The sequence below is a fragment of the Myotis daubentonii genome, chromosome 10 (assembly GCF_963259705.1).
Source record: "Myotis daubentonii chromosome 10, mMyoDau2.1, whole genome shotgun sequence".
In the NCBI taxonomy this organism is placed as follows: Eukaryota; Metazoa; Chordata; class Mammalia; order Chiroptera; family Vespertilionidae; genus Myotis; species Myotis daubentonii.
The window spans coordinates 22,833,206-22,852,133 of record NC_081849.1 but is presented as its reverse complement, the minus strand read 5'-3'; the positions used below and the strand labels follow the sequence as shown (position 1 = coordinate 22,852,133).

Here is an 18,928-nt window from a genome sequence, read left to right as displayed (position 1 = left end):
CTGTGCGTGACATGGGGGAGCTCCCCAACTCCCTGATTGGCCCTGCTCTGTGCGTGACGGGGTGGTGCCACAACCTCCCCACTGACTCTGCCTTGAGTGTGACAGGGGGCGGTGCCCCAACCCCCCAATCGGCCCTACCCTGAGCATGACTGGGGGTGGCGTCGCAACCTCACGATCCGCCCTGCTCTGTGCATGATAGGGGGTGGCGCCCCAACTCCCCAATCGGCCCTGCTCTTAGCCCAACCAGGGGCTGCACCTAGGGATTGGGCCTGCCCTCTGCCACCCAGGAGCAGGCCTAAGCCAGCAGGTCGTTATTTCCCAAGGGGTCCCAGACTGCGAGAGGGCACAGGCTGGGCTGAGGGACCCCCCCCCTTCCCCCCGAGTGCACAAATTTTTGTGCACCGGGCCTCTAGTAAAAATATATTTAAAAACAAATAACAAAAATAGCATGTTTTGAAAACAAAGCCTTCCAGAAAATAGAAAATGTTCCAAAACAATTTCTATGGATCAGTTAGTCTATCAAATGTAGGAATACAGTTGACCTTTGAACAGTGGAGGTGTTGGGGTGTGATTGAAAATCTGCTTATAACTTAATTCCCCAAAAACTTAACTACTAATAACCTACTGTTCATCGGAAGCTTTGCCAATAACATAAACAGTAGATAAACATATATATTGTTATATGTCTCATATACTATATTCTTAAATAAAGTAAGGCTGGAGAAGAAAATATATTAAGAAAATCATAAGGAATAGAAAATAAATTTACAGTATTTATTGAAAAAAATCTGTGTATACGTGAACCTATGCAATTAAAACCCATGTTGTTAAAGGGTCAGCTGTACTGTATGTTTGCATTGCTGGAAAGTAGTACATAAAAGTTAAAATCAGGTTTGGACAGTGCAAATATAAACATTTTATGCCTTTGTTATAGTGGAGTCTGTGAATTAGAATTTATGGTGGTATTTCTGTTGGTATGGTAGTGTGTTATCTGGTGGCATTCATCCATATTTGAATTAGTTTATTTCTTGTCTTTCCAGGTCTTGGATAAGAGTTGATGGCTTGATTATGGATATAAAATTATCAGAGCACTGCTACGTTTAGTAATTATAACACAGTTTTCTTCAAAAGCCTTCTAGATACTTCTTATTCTTTCCTGTTGATTGCACTGATGTTTATTAGGGAAATGGAAAGTAGATTTTATAGATTTTGTATTGTGGTAAAATATTCATAACAAAGTTTACCATTTTAACCATTTTTATTTTTATTTTTATTTTTATTTTTTTTATTTATTTTTTATTGCTTAAAGTATTACAAAGGGTATTACATATGTATCCATTTTATCCCCCCGCCCTAGACAGTCCCCTAGCCTCCCCTATCACCCAGTGTCTTATGTCCATTGTTAACCATTTTTAGGCGTACAGTTTAGTGGCATTAAGTACGTTCATGATTGTTGTGCAACCACCACCACCATCCATCTGTAGAAGTTTTTTATATCCCCTGACTAAAACTCTACCTATTAAACAATAACTCTTCATTTCTTCCTCTCTTCAGTTCCTGACAATCATCACTTTACTTTTTTTGTCTCTGAATTTGACTATTTCAGGTACCTTATATAAGTAGAATCAATCATATAATACTTGTCCCTCCTGCGGCCTGGGAGAGGGACAAGCTGCCCGCCCCACGATCTTGGGTGCCTGCAGCTGCGGCCTGGGCAAAGCCACCCGCCCACGGTCCCCTGCGGCTGCGGCCAGCCCGGGTCCTGGGTGCCTGCGACCGGCCGGAGGAGGGAATCCTGGGTCCTGGGTGTGGGGCAAGGCAGAGGCGGTTAGGGGCGATCAGGCCAGCAGGGGAGCAGTTAGGGGCGATCAGGCTGGTAGGGGAGCAGTTAGGGGCGATCGGGCAGGCAAGTGGTTAGGAGCCAGCGGTCCCGGATTGCGAGAAGCAGTTGGACATCCCCCGAAGGGTCCCGGATTGGAGAGGGTGCAGGCCAGGCTGAGTGACACTTCCCCCCCATGCACGAATTTTGTGCACTGGGCCTCTAGTCTTTATAATAAAAGGCTAATATGCAAATGGTCATGACACCCTCACCGGTAATGACCAATAAGCAGGCAGCTGCGTGCGCAGCAGGCGTGGGTGGGTGGGGACTTGCATGAGGCTCATGTCTCCGCCCCTGGTGCAGGACCCAGGGATGTGAGGCTCATGGAGGCCTACCTCTTTGGGGCAATGGATCATGGGGCTAACACACTGTGACAGGGCACAGGCCAGGCTGGAGGCTCCCGCCACCCCCCTTCTGAATGCATGAATTTTGTGCACCGGGCCACTAGTTTTGAATAATGCTGCTATGAACATGGGTTCATAAAAATATGTTGAAGCCCCTGCTTTCAGTCCTTTTGAGGATATATCCAGAAGGGGAATTGCTGGATCATATGGTAATTCTATGTTTGTTTGTTTTTGAGGAACTGCCATACTGTTTTCCAGATTTTATAGAATTTTAAGCTCTGTTGAACTTAAAAACATTTAATTCATAGGAAGTTGAGATTGTTCAGATTACCTCTCCTGTTTTTACCTAACTTGTACTCTGGTACTGAAATATTACTAGGGAGTTTTTCACTGTTGTTACAGGTGAAACCCAGAGAAAAGTTTTATTTCTCAATTGGAAGTTCACAGTTGAGTCCCTGCTAAATGGGATAATTTTGTAATGTTTGGTATGCAGAACCTTTTTTTGTTGTTGTTGTTAATCCTCATCCGAGGATATTTTTTCCATTGATTTTTAGAGAGAGTAGAAGGGTGGGGGGAGAGAGAAATACTGATGTGAGAGAACCACATTGATTGGTTGCTTCCTGCACGTGCCTGGACTGAGGCTGGGGATTGAACCTAAAACCCGGTTATGTGCCTGTGACTAGGAATTGAACCTGCAACCCTTTGGTGCACTAGCTGTCGCTGACTACTGAGCAACACTGGCCAGGGCTGTAGACCCTTAATTTTTTTTTTAAATATATTTTTATTGATTTCAGAGAGGAGGGGGGAGAGAGAGAGAGATAGAGACATTAATGATGAGAATCATCGATCAGCTATCTCCTGCATGTTCCCTACTGGGGATTGAGCCCGCAACCCAGGCATGTGCCCTTAACCAGAATCGAACTCAGGACCCTTCAGTCCGCAGGCCAATGCTCTATCCACTGAGCCAAGCCAGCTAGGGCTAAAGTAGACCCTTAATTTTCTTCTTTCTGGAAGAGTTCCAAAAATAAAAATATTATGAAACATGTATTTTTTTTCTTTTGGTAAGAAAATTTCTTACAAAGTTTACATTATGGTTTTTACTTATTTCTTTTCAAGCCTATAGCACAATTCTTTTCAGCCCCAAAGCAGAGTATAGATTTGAACTAGATTTGAAAGTACAAGTTTGTACATAAGCATTCAGAATTTTGTAACATTTCAGTGCATTTTTTACAATACTTTAAGCTAAACATCTGACATTTCTATGAGATTGAAAAACTTGAATCTTCAGCACAGTGATAACACATGCTCAGTAGGTCTTAATAATACTCTCATTCCTCTGATTTACTGGTATATGAGTTGTTATAAAACTTGTTCAGATAGGCAGCAATAGAGACCAGCAAGTAAAGGAAATACATTTTCTATATGTTTGTCTTTCAGGAAGTCCTCACATGGGCTAGTCATTTGTTTTATTAAATGAAATGATTTCAAGCTTGGCATTTTCTAACTTTTAAAGCAAAGCTGCCTATCCTATCTAATAAAAGAAAAACATGGTAATTGCGTACCACCGCTACCCTTCCCATTGGCTAATCAGGGCGATATGCAAATTAACTGCCAGCCAAGATGGCGGCCGGCAGCCAGGCAGCTTGAAACTAACATGAGGCTTGCTTGCTTCAGTGACGGAGGACTCCAACGTTCCCCGCCTGCCTTGCCGGCCTCTGAGCTGGCAGTTTAAGAAACATTGTAACGAATATAGAAGCGAAACAAAATCCCAGAAACCAGCTTTCAGCCGGCCGGGATCTCAGAGCTGGAGTTGATACAGAGTTTCGATTATAGAACCGAAACAAACCAGATACCTGTTTTTAGCAGCAGAGGCCTCAGAGCTGGAGCCAGAGCTAAACCTGGCTCAGAATAAAAAAGAAAAAGAAAAAAAAGAGCAGTTGGGAGCTTCAGTCCCAGCCTGAAAACAGCCCTCAGCCCCTCACCCAGACTGGCCAGGCACCCCAGTGGAGACCCCCACCCTGAAGGGTGTGTGACCAGCTGCAAACAGCCATCATCCCCTCATCCAGGCTGGGCAGGCACCCCAGCGGGGACCCCCACCCTGAAGGGTGTGTGACCAGCTGCAGCCATCATCCCCTCATCCAGGCTGGCCAGGCACCCCAGTGGGGACCCCCACCCTGATCCAGAACACCCTTCAGGGCAAACCAGCGAGCCCCACCCATGCACCAGGCCTCTATCCTATATAGTAAAAGGGTAATATGCCTCCCAGCCCCGGGATCAGCGGAGCCGCGAGGCCTCCCAGCACCGGGATCAGCGTGACAGGGGGCAGCGCCCAAACCCCCTGATCGCCCTGCGGCTCTGTGTATGACAGGGGGCGGGGCCACAACCTCCCTATCTGCCCTGCTCTGTTCGTGACAGGGGAAGGCACCCCAACCCCCTGATCAGCCCTGCTCTGTGCCTGATAGGGGGGAGCTCCCCAACCCCCTGATCACCCTGCGGCTCTGTGTGTGACAGGGCGCGGCGCCCCAACCCCCCGATCGGCCCTGCTCTGTGTGTGACAGGGTGCGGCACCCCAACCCCGCCCCCCCCCGGGGTAGAGCCATAACCTCCCCATCGGCCCTACCCTGAGTGTGAGAGTGGCGGCGCCCCAACCCCCTGATCAGCCCTGCTCTGTGGGTGATAGAGGGCGGCGCCCCAACCCCCTCCCCCCCCTCCACGGGCCCTGCTCTGTGTGTGATGGGGTAGAGCCATAACCTCCCCATCGGCCCTACCCTGAGTGTGACACTGGCGGCGCCCCAACCCCCTGATTGGCCCTGCTCTGTGGGTGATAGAGGGCGGAGCCCCAACCCCTGATCCGCCCTGCCCTGAGTGTGACAGGGGTTGGTGCCCCAACTCCCCTATCAGCCCTACTCAGTGAGTGACTGGGGGGAGCTCCTCAACCCCCTGACCGGCCCTGCTCTGTGCCTGATAGGGGGGAGCTCCCCAACCCCCTGATTGACCCTGCTCTGTGCGTGACAGGGTATGGAGCCCCAACCCCCCTGATGGGCCCTGCTCTGTGCGTGACAGGGGGCCGCGCCCCAACCCCCTGAATGGCCCCTTTGTGCATGACAGCGGGCGGTGCCCCAACCCCCCAATCGGCCCCTACCCTGAACGTGACTGAGGGTGGCATTGCAACCTTCCAATCTCCCCTGCTCTGTGCATGACAGGGGAAGGCACCCCAACTCCCCAATCGGCCCTGCTCTGTGCTCGACCAGGGGCTGCACCTAGGGATTGGGCCTGCCCTCTGCCACCCGGGAGCAGGCCTAAGTCAGCAGGTCGTTATCTTTTGAGGTGTCCCAGACTGCGAGAGGGCACAGGCTGGGCTGAGGGACCCCCTCTGCCCCCCCGAGTGCACAAATTTTTGTGCACCGGGCCTCTAGCTATAATTATAAAGCCCACAGTGAAGCTATTACCACAGACTATGCTTCAGTCAATCCCAGTCCAAGTTGGTTTTTTTGGACCCAGATTTATTTATCTTTTTTTTTTTTAGGGGTGTTCTTGAGATTAATATTCACATACAAAGGTGACTTAAGATTAGATACAGATTCTTTATACTAGTCATGAAAAAATTTTGGCAGGATTTCTCAGTGCCATATTATGTGTGACTGATGGGTACAGATTTGAGCCAAAATTCATTTGACATAGGATTGTTTGAAAATGCTTGTCTCAGACACACTGGGATTTCATCAGTATGCAGTGCTGTCATTTTGGTCTTGATTCCTTTCTTTTAACTCAAAATAGAACAACGTATATGGGCACTATGTCTTCCAAAGTTAACTTGAACAGTGTGTATTTCTGCTGGAATTTCAAAAGCTTATGGTGTTTTAAAGAATTGTTTCTGGCCAGGAATCTCTTCTCTCGCATAAGGGAAATAATATCTTTCTTTTAACTTTTCAATTATGAGGATAGCTAAACTTGTCTCTATCAATGAGCTTGTTTTGCTTCTAGAAAAGTTATTTATGTGTACACAAAGATACTGTGTGGGTCTTGAAGCTTGCTAGTGGCTTAATGATTATTTTTGTTACACTCTGCTTTTGGAGGTGGGGGCTGTTTACTCAGCGGTAAAGGTGTTAGCTAAGTTTCATTTCATCATGGTTTCTGTATTTCAGACCGTCTTGCAAAAACAAGTTATAAAAAATACAATTTTTAGGTAGTGATGGCTATCTTGAGCCCTGTAACTTATATTTTTCTTAATATTTCTTCAAGCTACTTTCTCTCCCTGCTGTATAAGAAAAGTACAAGAGAATAAATTGTGACAGACCTAGCAAGTTATAAAATTCTCATAAAGAATTAGATACAAAAACTTGAGATAATTGACTGACTTTAAAAAATCACTTTCTCTATTTTAGGTAAATTAGACTTGTAATTTCTTTACCTGTCTTATGGAAATGACTTTTTTCTTGATTTGGGAAATTTTTATTTTCTAGATCTAGATCACGTTACCGGGCATATGTCTAAAACGTTGTTTTACTGATAGTTTAAAATTTTTTAAGTCATTTTTTATTTTTCAGTTAACACTATTATATTAGTTTCAGGTGTACACCCCAGTGATTAGACATTATATAATTTATTAAGTGATCATCCCGATAAATCTTGTACCCATCTGACATCATACACAGTTATTAGAATGTTATTGGCTGCCCTAACCAGTTAGGCTCAGTGAGAGCGTCTGCCTGCGTACTGAAGGGTCCCAGGTTCGATTCCAGTCAAGGGCATGTACCTTGGTTTTGGGCACATCCCCATTAGGGGGTGTGCAGGAGGCAGCTGATCAATGTTTCTCTCTCATTGATGTTTCTAACTCTCTATCCCTCTCCCTTCCTCTCTATAAAAAAATTAATAAAATATATTAAAAATATTATTGGCTATATTCCCTATGCTGTACTTTACATCCCCATGACTATTGTCTGACAATCAACTTGTACTTTTTTTACCAGTTAACTGCCATGATATTTTGAATTTAATTAAAAAAGATCCTCCATTTGTGTCTGTAGACGCTTATGGTGTACAAATGCTTAAACCTTTCATCTTTTTTAGCCATCTCTCCTCCCATCTGGCAACTGTCAAAATGTTCTTTTTATCAGTGAGTCTGTTTCTGTTCTGCTTGTTTGTTTATTTTGATTTTTACATTCAATTTTTGATAAATACCTATTGCCATTTTATTGTTCATGTTTTGATCTTTTTTTCTTCTTAAAGAAGACCCTTTCATATTTTATGTAATACTGGTTTGATGGTGATGGACTCTTTTAGCTTTTTCTTGTCTGGGAAACTTTATATGTCCTTCAATTCTACATGATAGCTTTGCTGGGTAGAGTAATCACGGTAGTAGGCCATTGCTTTTTCCCCACTTTGAATATTTCTTGCCACTCCCTTCTGACCTGCAGCATTCTGTTGAAAAATGAGATGACATTCTTATGGGAGCTTCCTTGTAGGTAACTAACTAACTGCTTTTCTCTTGCTGCTTTTAAGATTCTCTTTTTGTCTTTAACCTTTTGCATTTTAATTATGATGTGTCTTGGTGTGGGCCTCTTTGATTTCCTCTTGTTTGGGACTCTCTGCATTTCCTGGACTTGTATATCTATTTCCTTCACCAGATTAGAGAAGTTTTCTGTTACTTTTTCAAATAGGTTTTCAATTTCTTGCTGTCTCTCTTCTCCTGGCAACCTCATGATGCAAATGTTGATATGCTTGAATTTACACTATCTTCATATTTTTGGATTGTTTTTGCTCTTCTGATTGTGTGTTTTTTGCTTCCTCATATTTTAAATTGCTGATTTGATTCTCAGCATCCCCTACTACTAATTGCCTGCAAATTCTCCTTCTTTTCAGTTAGTGTATCCTTCATTTCTGCCTGGTTCTTTTATGGTTCCTAAGTCTTTTTTCATGCTATTGAATTTCTCAGTTTGTTCCTTGAGCAACCTTATAACAATTGTTTTAAACTCTGTATCTGGTAGTTTGCTTGCTTCCATTTAATTTAGTTTTCCTTTTTGAAGATTTCTCCTGTTCTTTCATTTAGGACCTATTTCTTTGTCCTTGCATTTTGGCTGCTTCCCTGTGTTTGTCTATGTATTAGATAGAGATGCTATTTCTCCTGGACTTGATAGAGTGGCCTTGTGGAGTAGGTGTCCTGTAGGGCTCAGTGGCGCAGCCTCCCCAATCACCTGAGCTGGGTGTTCCAGGTGTACCCTATGTGGGCTATGTGCACTGTCCTGTTGTAGTTGAGCCTTGATTGCTGTTGGTGTCTCTGGGAGGGATTAACTCCCAGGCCAGTGTGCTACAAGGACCATCTGCGACTACATTGGAGGAGCTACTGTGCAGGAGTGGATCCTACAGAGCAGAACTTGCTTCAGTGAGGTTTTGGTGCTCACCAAGTTCACCCCTTGAGTGTGTTGCTTGTGGAGGTGGTAGGGTTCTAAACTGGCGTGATCTGAAGCCGTCCACTGGATGCACTGGCTCTGGGGCCTCCCTGAAGTTGCAAGGTCAGCCACCGCCTGTGCCCTGCCTGGGGCCACCTGAGGCAATCTGCAGATGGCTGCTACTCACGCTGTGCTTGGAGGTGCCCAGGAGAGACCAAGCTGCAAGCCAAGGCAGGCTGCCACTAGTGACGGGACTGGGGCCACTTAGCAAGTATTTATGGGGTGCACAGAGGCTAGATGCTGCTTGTTTGAGAGATTTTATGTAAGTCCTAAGCATGAGGCAAAAGAGGCCAGTTGTATTTTGTTTTCAGAAGTTCTTTTCACTCTGCTCTAACCTAGTTCCCTCTCCCCCCATATATTATAAATCTTTGAAAGTCTTTATTTAGTAAATACATTATTTACTAATTGAAATGCTTTAAAAAGTACAACAACCTGGCACTTTTATGTTACTTTTTAAGCTTATTGAAATATTTGTATTTTCAGAACCTCTTTTTCTGTTTGCCAGAGCTCTTCTGTCCTTAGTGAAGTATTTTAAGTAATTCTGCTAGATTTGAGGAGTTTTTGTGTAGGATTAAATAGCAGCCCTAATCCGCTTTTAATTCTTGGCAGCTAATGAATCGTTATGGGCTCCTATTTGGGTGTGTGCTGGCATTGTTGAGGAACTGCTCAATGATTTTGATTGATTCGACAGTTTTAGAACTGTTGGTATAGAAGTGAGTCTTTGAGCAACAGTGCACCATTAAAGGAAAAAGGGGCAACTATTAGGATTTGCTGTGAAGTATAATAAAAGACTTAGAGTATGTTAGTGAAAGGATTACTGGCCATAGCCTGCTTCATATTCATCACATAGTCATGGAAATATCTTTTGGGGGAAAAAAATTGATATAAAGGCCTGTTCTGCTACTGCTACTGCTTTGTGAAATGGAAGATTGGAATTAGATGCTTAAATGGAAAATGTTCTCTTGTTGCAGCCTCTTTGAAATGTGCTGTTTAGTGGGAGCTGCAGCTTCCTCCTGCTGACTCTGAGCCCCAGGCTTCGGTTGAGATGGTCCTTTCAGAAATGTGGAGTTTAGTCCAAGCCTGGATTTCAGTGGGTAGCACCTGGCATCTGTGGCTAGAAAGTCCTATGAAGTGTAAGTGCTTTATTCTCTTGTTGTAAAGAAGCCCTTTTCTTTCCTTCCTTCTCTTCCTTCTTTCTGCAGCTTAGCAGAGGGGAAGAACAGTGAGCACTGTACTATAGTGCCTGGGTATCCGGATTTGGTTGCATTTTCTTTATGATTCAGTGATCAAAACAAGATTACTTGTTATGTGTGGGAAGCAACCAGTGGATGCTTCTGTTGCCCAACTGGAATTTAAAGTAGTAAATTAATATATAATACTGGCAGTATCATCCCAGGTAATTTTTCATTGACAGTTTACTTGGTAGTTTGGGAAGTTTCTTTAGAGCTCACTCTTATCTTTTGTTCTTATTCCAAAAAAACAAGTATTTGAAAAGAGAGGCACATTTGACCAGTGGGTGAGGTAGCATCAAGATAAATAGGGATGGCCCATTTATGCTCAATGGTTAGAGCGTCAGCTTGTGGACTGAAGGATCGTGGGTTGGACTTGGTAAATCAAACCTCGGTTGCAGGCTCCATTCTCTGGGCACAGGCAATCAATCGATGTTTCTCCCCCCCCCCCCCAACTTTTCCATTCTCTCTAAAAATCAATGGGAAAAATATCCTCGGATGAGGATTAAAAAAAAAAAAGACAAATGGGGATATTTGGAATGAAAAGACAGCTCTTCCTTCATTTTGATTTTACTTGAAACATTTGCACAAGGAGCAGATGGGGATTTTTTCCCCCCTAAGGCCAGTTCCTTATAGAATTGTCCTAGGAATTTCATATAGCTGCCATCTATATTTTAATTTATTAAAAAATTAAACTAGATAGTAATATAATGAACATTAGAAAATACAAGTTTGATATTTGATTTAGTTGCCCAGGGCTAAGCGCTGTTTTTGTGTGTGTTTTTTTCCAGAAATACTGTTAATAGTTTAAAGTAAGCTCGTTCCAGAAGAGACTCTCCTCTCATTTAACCTAAAATTTTTCTGATTTTAGCTAGGAAAATACTGAGCAGCTTCTCATTGCTGAAACAAGATAAATGTTTAAAACAAAAGCAAACCAAGTCTTCATCTGGGCAAGGCAAGTGAAGTTCTACAAATGAGGATTCTGAATGAAAAATGTCTCATCCTCTCAAGGCCTTTATTATTATTTTTGATCTGTAAAGAACTGATTTTCTTGGTCTCTGTTGCCCTCTCTCTCTGTAAACATTTTGGATTCTGTTCTTACAGCTGACATCCAATCCTTTAAGTATCTAAGCTACCTAGTAAAAAACTGCTTCATGTTTGGGAAAATAAAGTTGTGCTACTGACTTAGGAGATGATGGTATCTTGTCATCTTGCTTCATATTTAATAATTTAAAATATTCTTTATTTTTAAAAATGTATACTTTATTTAAGTGCCTCTATGGCCAAATAATTTGAGAGCTTCACAGAGAATTAAGCTTTTCTTTACTTTTGAAGACCTTACAATCTATTAGAAAAGATGAACAAAGGCCCAAGTAATTATAATACAAGGTTCTACAATTGAGTTCTTGCAGAGTCAAGGCTACTTCGGCAGTAATAGAAAAGGATTCCTGCCTCCAATATTTTCTCCTTATCTCTAGCTTTCAGAAGTTGAGTATGATGTGTTTTAGTATGTCTGTTAGTATAGGGGTATAGGAGACAGAAATGTTATATGCCCTGTTCTCATTGGTGGGACTTTCTCAGTGATCCTGTTCTCTATGGCATTCATGCTCTGCCTTGCATCTGGCAGGTCTTGGGCAGGATAAAATTTTTTGCCCTTCCCTCTTTGGTAGAAGATTTCTGTTAGCACTGGTATAGATAGATAGCATCATGGGCTCAAGACTGTTTTATGCCCTGTCTTGTAGGGGAAGAAGTTTTTTTCTTTTTTTTAATGTTTTTATGAGAGAGAGAGAGAGAGAGAGAATTGTCCTAGGAATTTCATATAGCTGCCATCTATATTTTAATTTATTAAAAAATTAAACTAGAGAGAGAGAGAGAGAGACACACACACACACAGAGAGACATTGATGAGAGAAACATACATTGGTTGCTTCCCACATATAACTCAACTGGGGACCGAACCCACAACCTGGGTATGTGCCCTGACCAGGAATTGAACCGTGACTTTTTGGTGTACAGGATGACACTTAACCAACTGAGCTACATTGGCCAGGGCAAGAAGTTTTTTCTTGTACCCTTACTGCAACAGCAGTGGGCCTTAACCTGTGTCTTGGAGAGGTATGATTTGCTGCCCCTTCCACACAGCTTAAGACTTTTGTTCAGTAGGGGAGAAGGGTCCAGTCAGAGCTTTTTGTGCTTTTTCTGCAGTCGAGGCTGCTCTTCTACAGGACAGCACCACCAAAGGAGGTGTTCTATTGATCTCCTACCCCAACCCAAATCTTTCCCCTGAGTATCTGGTTGAGGACTGCGGAGTAGAGCCTGTAGATAGTTGTGAAGTCCTCTTGTGTCTGAGTCTCAGGAGTTTTATAGGCTTATCCTAGCTCACACTCAGCCTTTATCAATTTGTTAAGTAATTTTTTTATATCTATACTAGAGGCCTGGTGCACGAAATGTGTGCACTGAGGTGGGGAGGGTCCCTCAGCCCAGATTGCAAGAGGTGGCATACCCGTCAGAGTGTCTGCCCCCTGGTGCTCAGTACACATCATAGTGACCGGTTGACCAGTCGACTGCCCCCTGGTGGTCAGTGCACGTCATAGCGAGTGATTGAGCAGTCTTAGCATATCATTAGCATATTATGCTTTGATTGGTTGAATGGATGACTGGCCCGGACACTTAGCATATTAGGCTTTTATTATATAGGATTTTTATTTCAGAGAGGAAGGGAGAAGGAGAGAGAAACATTAGTGAAGAGAGAGAATCATTGATAGGCTGCCTCCTGCATTCTCCCCACTGGGGATAAAGCCTGCAACCCGGGCATGTGCCCTGACCAGGAATCACACTGTGACCTCCTAGTTCATAGGTGGACGCTCAATGGTTGAGCCACACTAGCTGGGCCAATTTGTTAGTAATTTTAGATGAATTTTTTTTTTTTAATTCCTCACCCAAGGATATTTTTCCATTGATTTTTAGAGAGAGAGGGAAAGACAGAGAGAAATATCGATGTGAGAGAAACACACCGATTGGTTGCCTCCTGTACTCACCCTGACCAGGGCCTGGGTTGGGGAGGAGCCTGCAACCAGGGTACCTGTCCTTGATTGGAATCGAACCCAGTACTTTTCGGTCTGCAGGTTGATGCTCTATCCACTTAGCCAGACTGGCTAGGGCTTAGCTGAATTTTTATTACCTGGTTGCCTGGTGCCCTGCATCTTTTTCTTCTTTGTTTTGCTACAGATGTATTCTTCCCATCTTTTTTTTTTTTTTTTTTAATCCTCACTTGAGGATATGTTTATTGATTTTGAGAGACAGACAGACAGACAGATATAGACATCATTCTGTTAGAGACCATTGATTGGTTGCCTTCCATATGTGCCCCAACTGGGGATTGAACCCACAACCTACTTATGTGCCCTGACCAAGAACCGAACCCACAACCTTTCAGTATATGGGACAATGCTCTAACCAACTGAGCCATAGCGGCCAGGGCCTGGATTCTTCCCATCTTTATCTTCTATTGCTGTTTGACTTTTATGCTTTGGTCTTGTTATTTTCTATTGATCTATTTTCTAGTGTGGTAATCTTTTCTTCATTTTTCTGATTTGTTTTTTAAACCTTCCATTTGGTTCTTAATTTAAGCTACTCTATTTTCCAGTTCTAGATTGTCATTTGATTACTTTTTATTGATTCTATTTCTTCATGGAAAGTCTCCATTTGTTTTCTAATTAGTTGAATATATTAATCAGCTATTTTTCTCCAGATGTTCATTTTGAAAAACTTGTAACTTGAAAGAATAGTACAGTGAACACTAATATACCCTTCTCCTCAATTTGATCTTGCTCCATTTTTTTTTTCCTGTTTCTCTCTGTCCCTGTTTGTTTTCTGAATGTGTATTTTTTAACCTTTTGGAATAAATTTCAGACCTCATAATTCTGTGCACCAAACTTTTTTGTTGTTAATCCTCACCCGAGGGTATTTTTTCCATTGATACTTAGAGAGAGTGGAAGGGAGGAAAGAAGGGGGAGGAGAGAGAAAAAAATATAAATGTGAGAGACACCTTGATTGCCTCCCTCACAAGCCCTAACCAGGTCCAGGGATTGAACCTGTGACCCTTTGGTGCGCTGGTTGATGCTTCAACCATTGAGCATACTTGCCAGGACTGTACGCCTAACATTTTGACATACATCTTGTAAGAACAAGGACATTTTTCTAAACTAAACTAAAAGCATTGTCACTCTCAAGAAATTTAACATTGATTTAATGTTATTATCTAATATACAGTTATGTTCCAATTTCCTAATTGTTTCAGTTATAGATTTATAGTTTTACAATTTTTTTATTTTCCCTGATCTAGGATTTAGTCAAGGATAATGTATTGCTTGTAGTTGTTATGTCTCTTTAGTTCCAGGGATATTTTTTTCTTCGTATAATAGTTACATTAAACAATTCCAGTGCTTGCTTCAGCAGCACATATACTAAAATTGGAACGATACAGAGAAGATTAGCATGGCCCCTGGGCAAGGATGACACGCAAATTCGTAAAGTGTTCCATATTTTTTTAAAAAAAAATAAAAACAATTCCAGCCCTGACTGGTTTGGCTCAGTGGATAGAGCTTCAGCCTGCGGACTGAAAGGTCCCAGGTTCGATTCCGGTTAAGGGCATGTACCTTGTTTGTGGGCACATCCCCAGTAGGGGGTGTGCAGGAGGCAGCTGATCGATGTTTCTCTCTCAATGTTTCTAACTCTCTATCCCTTTCCCTTCCTCTCTGTAAAAAATCAATAAAAAAAAATATTAAAAACAATTCCAGGCCCATTTTGTCTTTGTTTTTAATATGCCCTACTATTTGGATTTGTCTGGTTGTTTTCTTCTGATTGTATTCAACTTAAACTTTGGAGGAATACTATATGCATGACAACTTGTCGCTTTCAGCGACTCACATCAAGGGTCACATAAAATGTGTCTGTCACATTATTGGTGATGTTACTTTTTATCACTTTTGTTAAGACAGCACAGTTATTTTAGTTCTCATCCAATAATTCCATTATTATTATTTTTAAAAATATATTTTTTATTGATTTTTTTTTTTTTTTTAGAGAGAGGAAGGGAAAGAGATAGAGAGAGAGAAACATCAATGAGAGAGAAACATCACTGATCAGCTGCCTCCTGCACGCCCCCCACAGGGGATTGAACCTGCAACTCAGGCATGTGCCCTGACCAGGAATCAAACCAGTGGCTCCTGGTTCCTGGGTCGATACTCAACTGCTGAGCTATACCGGCTGGGCTAATTCCATTATTTACTAGTAGATAGGTTATTTTCTATTGTCTGCCCCGCTCCTTTTGTTGTTATCATTTAGTCTTGATTTTGTTTAATAGATATTAGGTATATACTGTTTATGAAAAGTTAAAGAGATTATAAATGATTTTATTTCGCTGAGATGATTTTTTTTTTCTTCACTCAGGTCTTTATGATAGGACCAGATCTCTCTCTTCTTTTGGTGGTAAAATATACTTAGCATAAAATTTACCATTTTAAAGTGTACATTTCAGTGGCATTAAGTACATTCACATTGCTGTACCACCATCACCACAATTCATCTCCAGAACTTTTTCATCTTCTCTAGCTGAAACTTCGTATTCATTAAACAGTAACTCTCCTCATTATCCCCACCCCTCAACCTTTGGCACCCAAAATTCTAACTTTAGTCTGTATGAATTTGACTACTTTAGGTACCTCATATAGTTGGGATTATACAATATTTTTTGTGTGTATGTGTCTGGCTAATTTTACTTAGCATAATGTCTCAAGGTTTGTTGATATTGTAGCATGAATATTTGAGGTTTTTTCAACTTTTGGTTATTGTAAATAAAGCTGTGATGAGCATAGATGTGCAAATACCTTTTCAAGGTTTTGTTTTCAATTATTTTGGATATAGACCCAGAAGTGGAGTTGCTGGATCATCTGGTAATTCTATTTTTAATTTTTTAAAGAATTTATTTTAGAGAAGAAGGGAGAGGGAGAGATAGAAATATCAATGATAAGAGAGAATCATTAATTGGCTGCCTCCTGCATGCCCCACACTGGGAATCGGGCCCGCAACCTGGGCATATGAATTAAACCATGACCTCCTGGTTCATAGATTGACGATCAACCACTGAGTCATGCCAGCCGGGTTCTCCATACTGTTTTTCACAGTGGCTGTACCATTTTACATTCCCATCAACAGTGCAGAAGAGTTCTAGTGTCTCTTCATCTTCACCAATACGTATTTTCAGGGGTGTGTGTGTGTGTGTGTAGGGGCTATCATAACAGATGTGAAGTGATATCTAATTTAGTTTTGATTTACATTTTCCTGATGACTAGTGATGTTGAACATTTTTAGTTGGCCATTTTTATATCATCTTTAGAGAAATGTCTTTTCAAGTCCTTTGCCCATTTTAAAACTGGGTGATTTGGATTTTTGTTGTTGAATTGTAGGAGTTCATTATATATTCCGGATGGAATATATAGATAGATGGTTTACAAATATTTTCTTCCATTCTATGATTTGCTTTTCACTCTGTTGACTGTTTCCTTTGCTGCGTAGAAGTTTTAAAGTTTGATGTATTCCCATTTGTCTAATGTTGCTTTTGTTCCCTGTGCTTTTGGTATCTGTCATATCTATGAAATCATTATCAAATCCAATGTCATGAAGTTTCCACCCCTTTATGTTTTCTTTTCGGAGTTATAGTTTCAGGTCTTATATTTAAGTCTTTAATCCATTTTGAGTTAATTTTTATATATGGGTTCAACTTCTTTTGCATATGGCTATGCAGTTTTTGTTGAAGAGCTTCGCTATTTATTGAAGAGACAATCTCCCCATTTTCTAGCTTTGGCACCCTTGTTGAAGATCATTTGACCATATTTGTGAGGGTTTATTTCTAGGCTCTCGATTTTGTCCCAGTGGTCTATGTATCTGTCTGTATGCCAGTACCATACTGTTTTTATTACTGTGTTTTATAGTACATTTTGAAATCGGAATGTGAGATCCCCAAATTTGTTCTTTTTAAAGGTTGTTTTGGCTATTTGGGGTTCCTTGAGAATCCATATGGATTTTCTAATGGATTTTTCTGTTCCTGCAAAAAAAAAAGTCATTGGGATTTTCATAGGGATTGGATCTGTGAATCATTTTAGGTAGTATTGACAATAATATTTTTCACCTACATTATCTAATTTGTTGGTCTATAGCTGTTCATAGTATTTTTTTCAATGTTTATTTTAAAAAATGCATATAGGGCGTTACAGATAGGTCCCCCTTTGCTGCCCCCTATCCCCCCGCCCCCCCACACACACCTGGTTTCCACCCCAACCCAGGCCTTCACCAACCTATTGTCTGTGTCCATAGGTAATGCATATATGCATACAAGATCTTTGGTTCATCTCTTCCCACCCATTCGTCAGTCTGTGCAACGCTTCCATTGCCTCTGGTTCTATTTTATTCATCAGTTTATTTTATTCATTAGATTCCTTGTTTGTTTATTGTGATTTTTAGATTCAGTTTGTAGATATATATTTATTGCCATTTTATTGTTCATATTTTTTTATCTCTTCTTCTCCTTCTCCTCCTCCTCCTCCTCCTCCTTGTTCTTGTTCTTCTCCTCCATCTCCTCCTCCCCCTCCTCCTCCTCCTCCTCCTCCTCCTCCTCCTCCTCCTCCTCCTCCTTCTCCTCCTCCTCCTCCTCCTCCTTTTTCTTCAAGAATATTCTTCAACATTTCATGTAATACTGATTTGGTGGTGATGAACTCCTTTAGCTTTTTCTTGTCTGTGAAGCTCTATCTGACCTTCAATTCTAAATGATGGCTTTGCTGGATAGAGCAATCTTGGTTGTAGGCCCTTGTTGTTCTTCACTTTGAATATTTCTTGCCACTCACTTCTGGCCTACAAAGTTTCTGTTGAGAAATCAGCTGACAGTTGTATGGGTGCTCCCTTGTAGGTAACTAATTGCTTTTCTCTTGCTGCTTTTAAGATTATCTCTTTGTCTTTAACCCTTGGCATTTTAATTATGATGTATCTTGGTGTGGGCCTCTTTGGGTTCCTCTTGTTTGGGACTCTCTGGGTTTCCTGGGCTTGTAAGTCTATTTCTTTCACCAGGTTAGGGAAGTTTCTGTTATTTTTTCTCCAAATAAGTTTTCAACATCTTACACTCTCTCTTCTCCTTCTGGCATCCCATAATGCAAATGTTGCTATGCTTGAAGTTGTCCCAGAGGTTCCTTATATTGTCTTAATATTTTTGGATTTTTCTTCTTTTTGCTCTTTTGATTAGGTGTTTTTTGCTTCCTTATATTCCAAATTATTGATTTGATTCTCAGAATCCTCTACTATACTGTTGAATTCCTATAAATTTTTCTTTATTTCAATTAGAGTGTGCTTAATTTCTTTTTAAAAATTTTTTTTTATTGATTTCAGAGAGGAAGGGTAAGGGAGAGATTGAAACATCAATGATGAGAGGGACTCATTGATCGGCTGGATCAAGCCGGCAACCCGTGCATGTGCCGCTGACCAGAATCGAACCCGGGACCCTTCAGTCCACAGGTCGATGCTCTATCCACTGAGCCAAACCAGCTAAGGGGGAATGTGCTTAATATCTTACAGTCCTTTTTCATGTCTTTGATGTTCTTACTGAGGTTCTTGAAGTTCTCACTAAGTCCCTTAAGCTCTCATTAAGATCCATGAGCAACCTTATAACCATTGTTTTGAACTCTGTGTCTAGTACTTTGCTTGCTTCCATTTCTTTAGTTCTCTTCCTGGAGATTTCTTGTGTTCTTTCATTTGTGACATGCTTCTTGGTGTCCTGTGTTTGTTTCTATGTTTTAGGTAGAGCTGCTATGTCTCTTGGAATTGGTAGAATGGCCTGTGTAGTAGGTGTCCTGTAGGGCCCAATGGCTCAGGCTCCCAGTCACCCAAGCTGGGCACTCTAGGTTCACCCCCGTGTTTGCTGTGTGCACAGTCTTATTGTAGTTGAGCCTTAATTGACGTTGGCATCACTGGGAAGAATTG

The 18,928-nt window shown here is 41.7% G+C and overlaps 1 protein-coding gene and 1 non-coding gene across 5 annotated transcripts in view; both read left to right on the top strand.

Annotated features, from left to right (window-relative positions):
• TNPO3 (transportin 3) overlaps positions 1–18,928 on the top strand; it is a 111,246-nt gene that overhangs the window by 10,718 nt on the left and 81,600 nt on the right. The window contains exon 2 of one of the 4 annotated variants that reach the window (XM_059711754.1): positions 9,644–9,805. The exons of the other annotated variants lie outside the window; for them this stretch is intronic. The gene's annotated coding sequence lies outside the window, so the exon portion shown is untranslated. The remainder of the gene's footprint in view (positions 1–9,643; positions 9,806–18,928) is intronic. 4 annotated transcript variants of the gene reach the window in all.
• LOC132211656 (U6 spliceosomal RNA) lies at positions 14,344–14,450 on the top strand. The gene has a single exon (XR_009447541.1). It is a non-coding gene; the product is annotated as a U6 spliceosomal RNA (small nuclear RNA).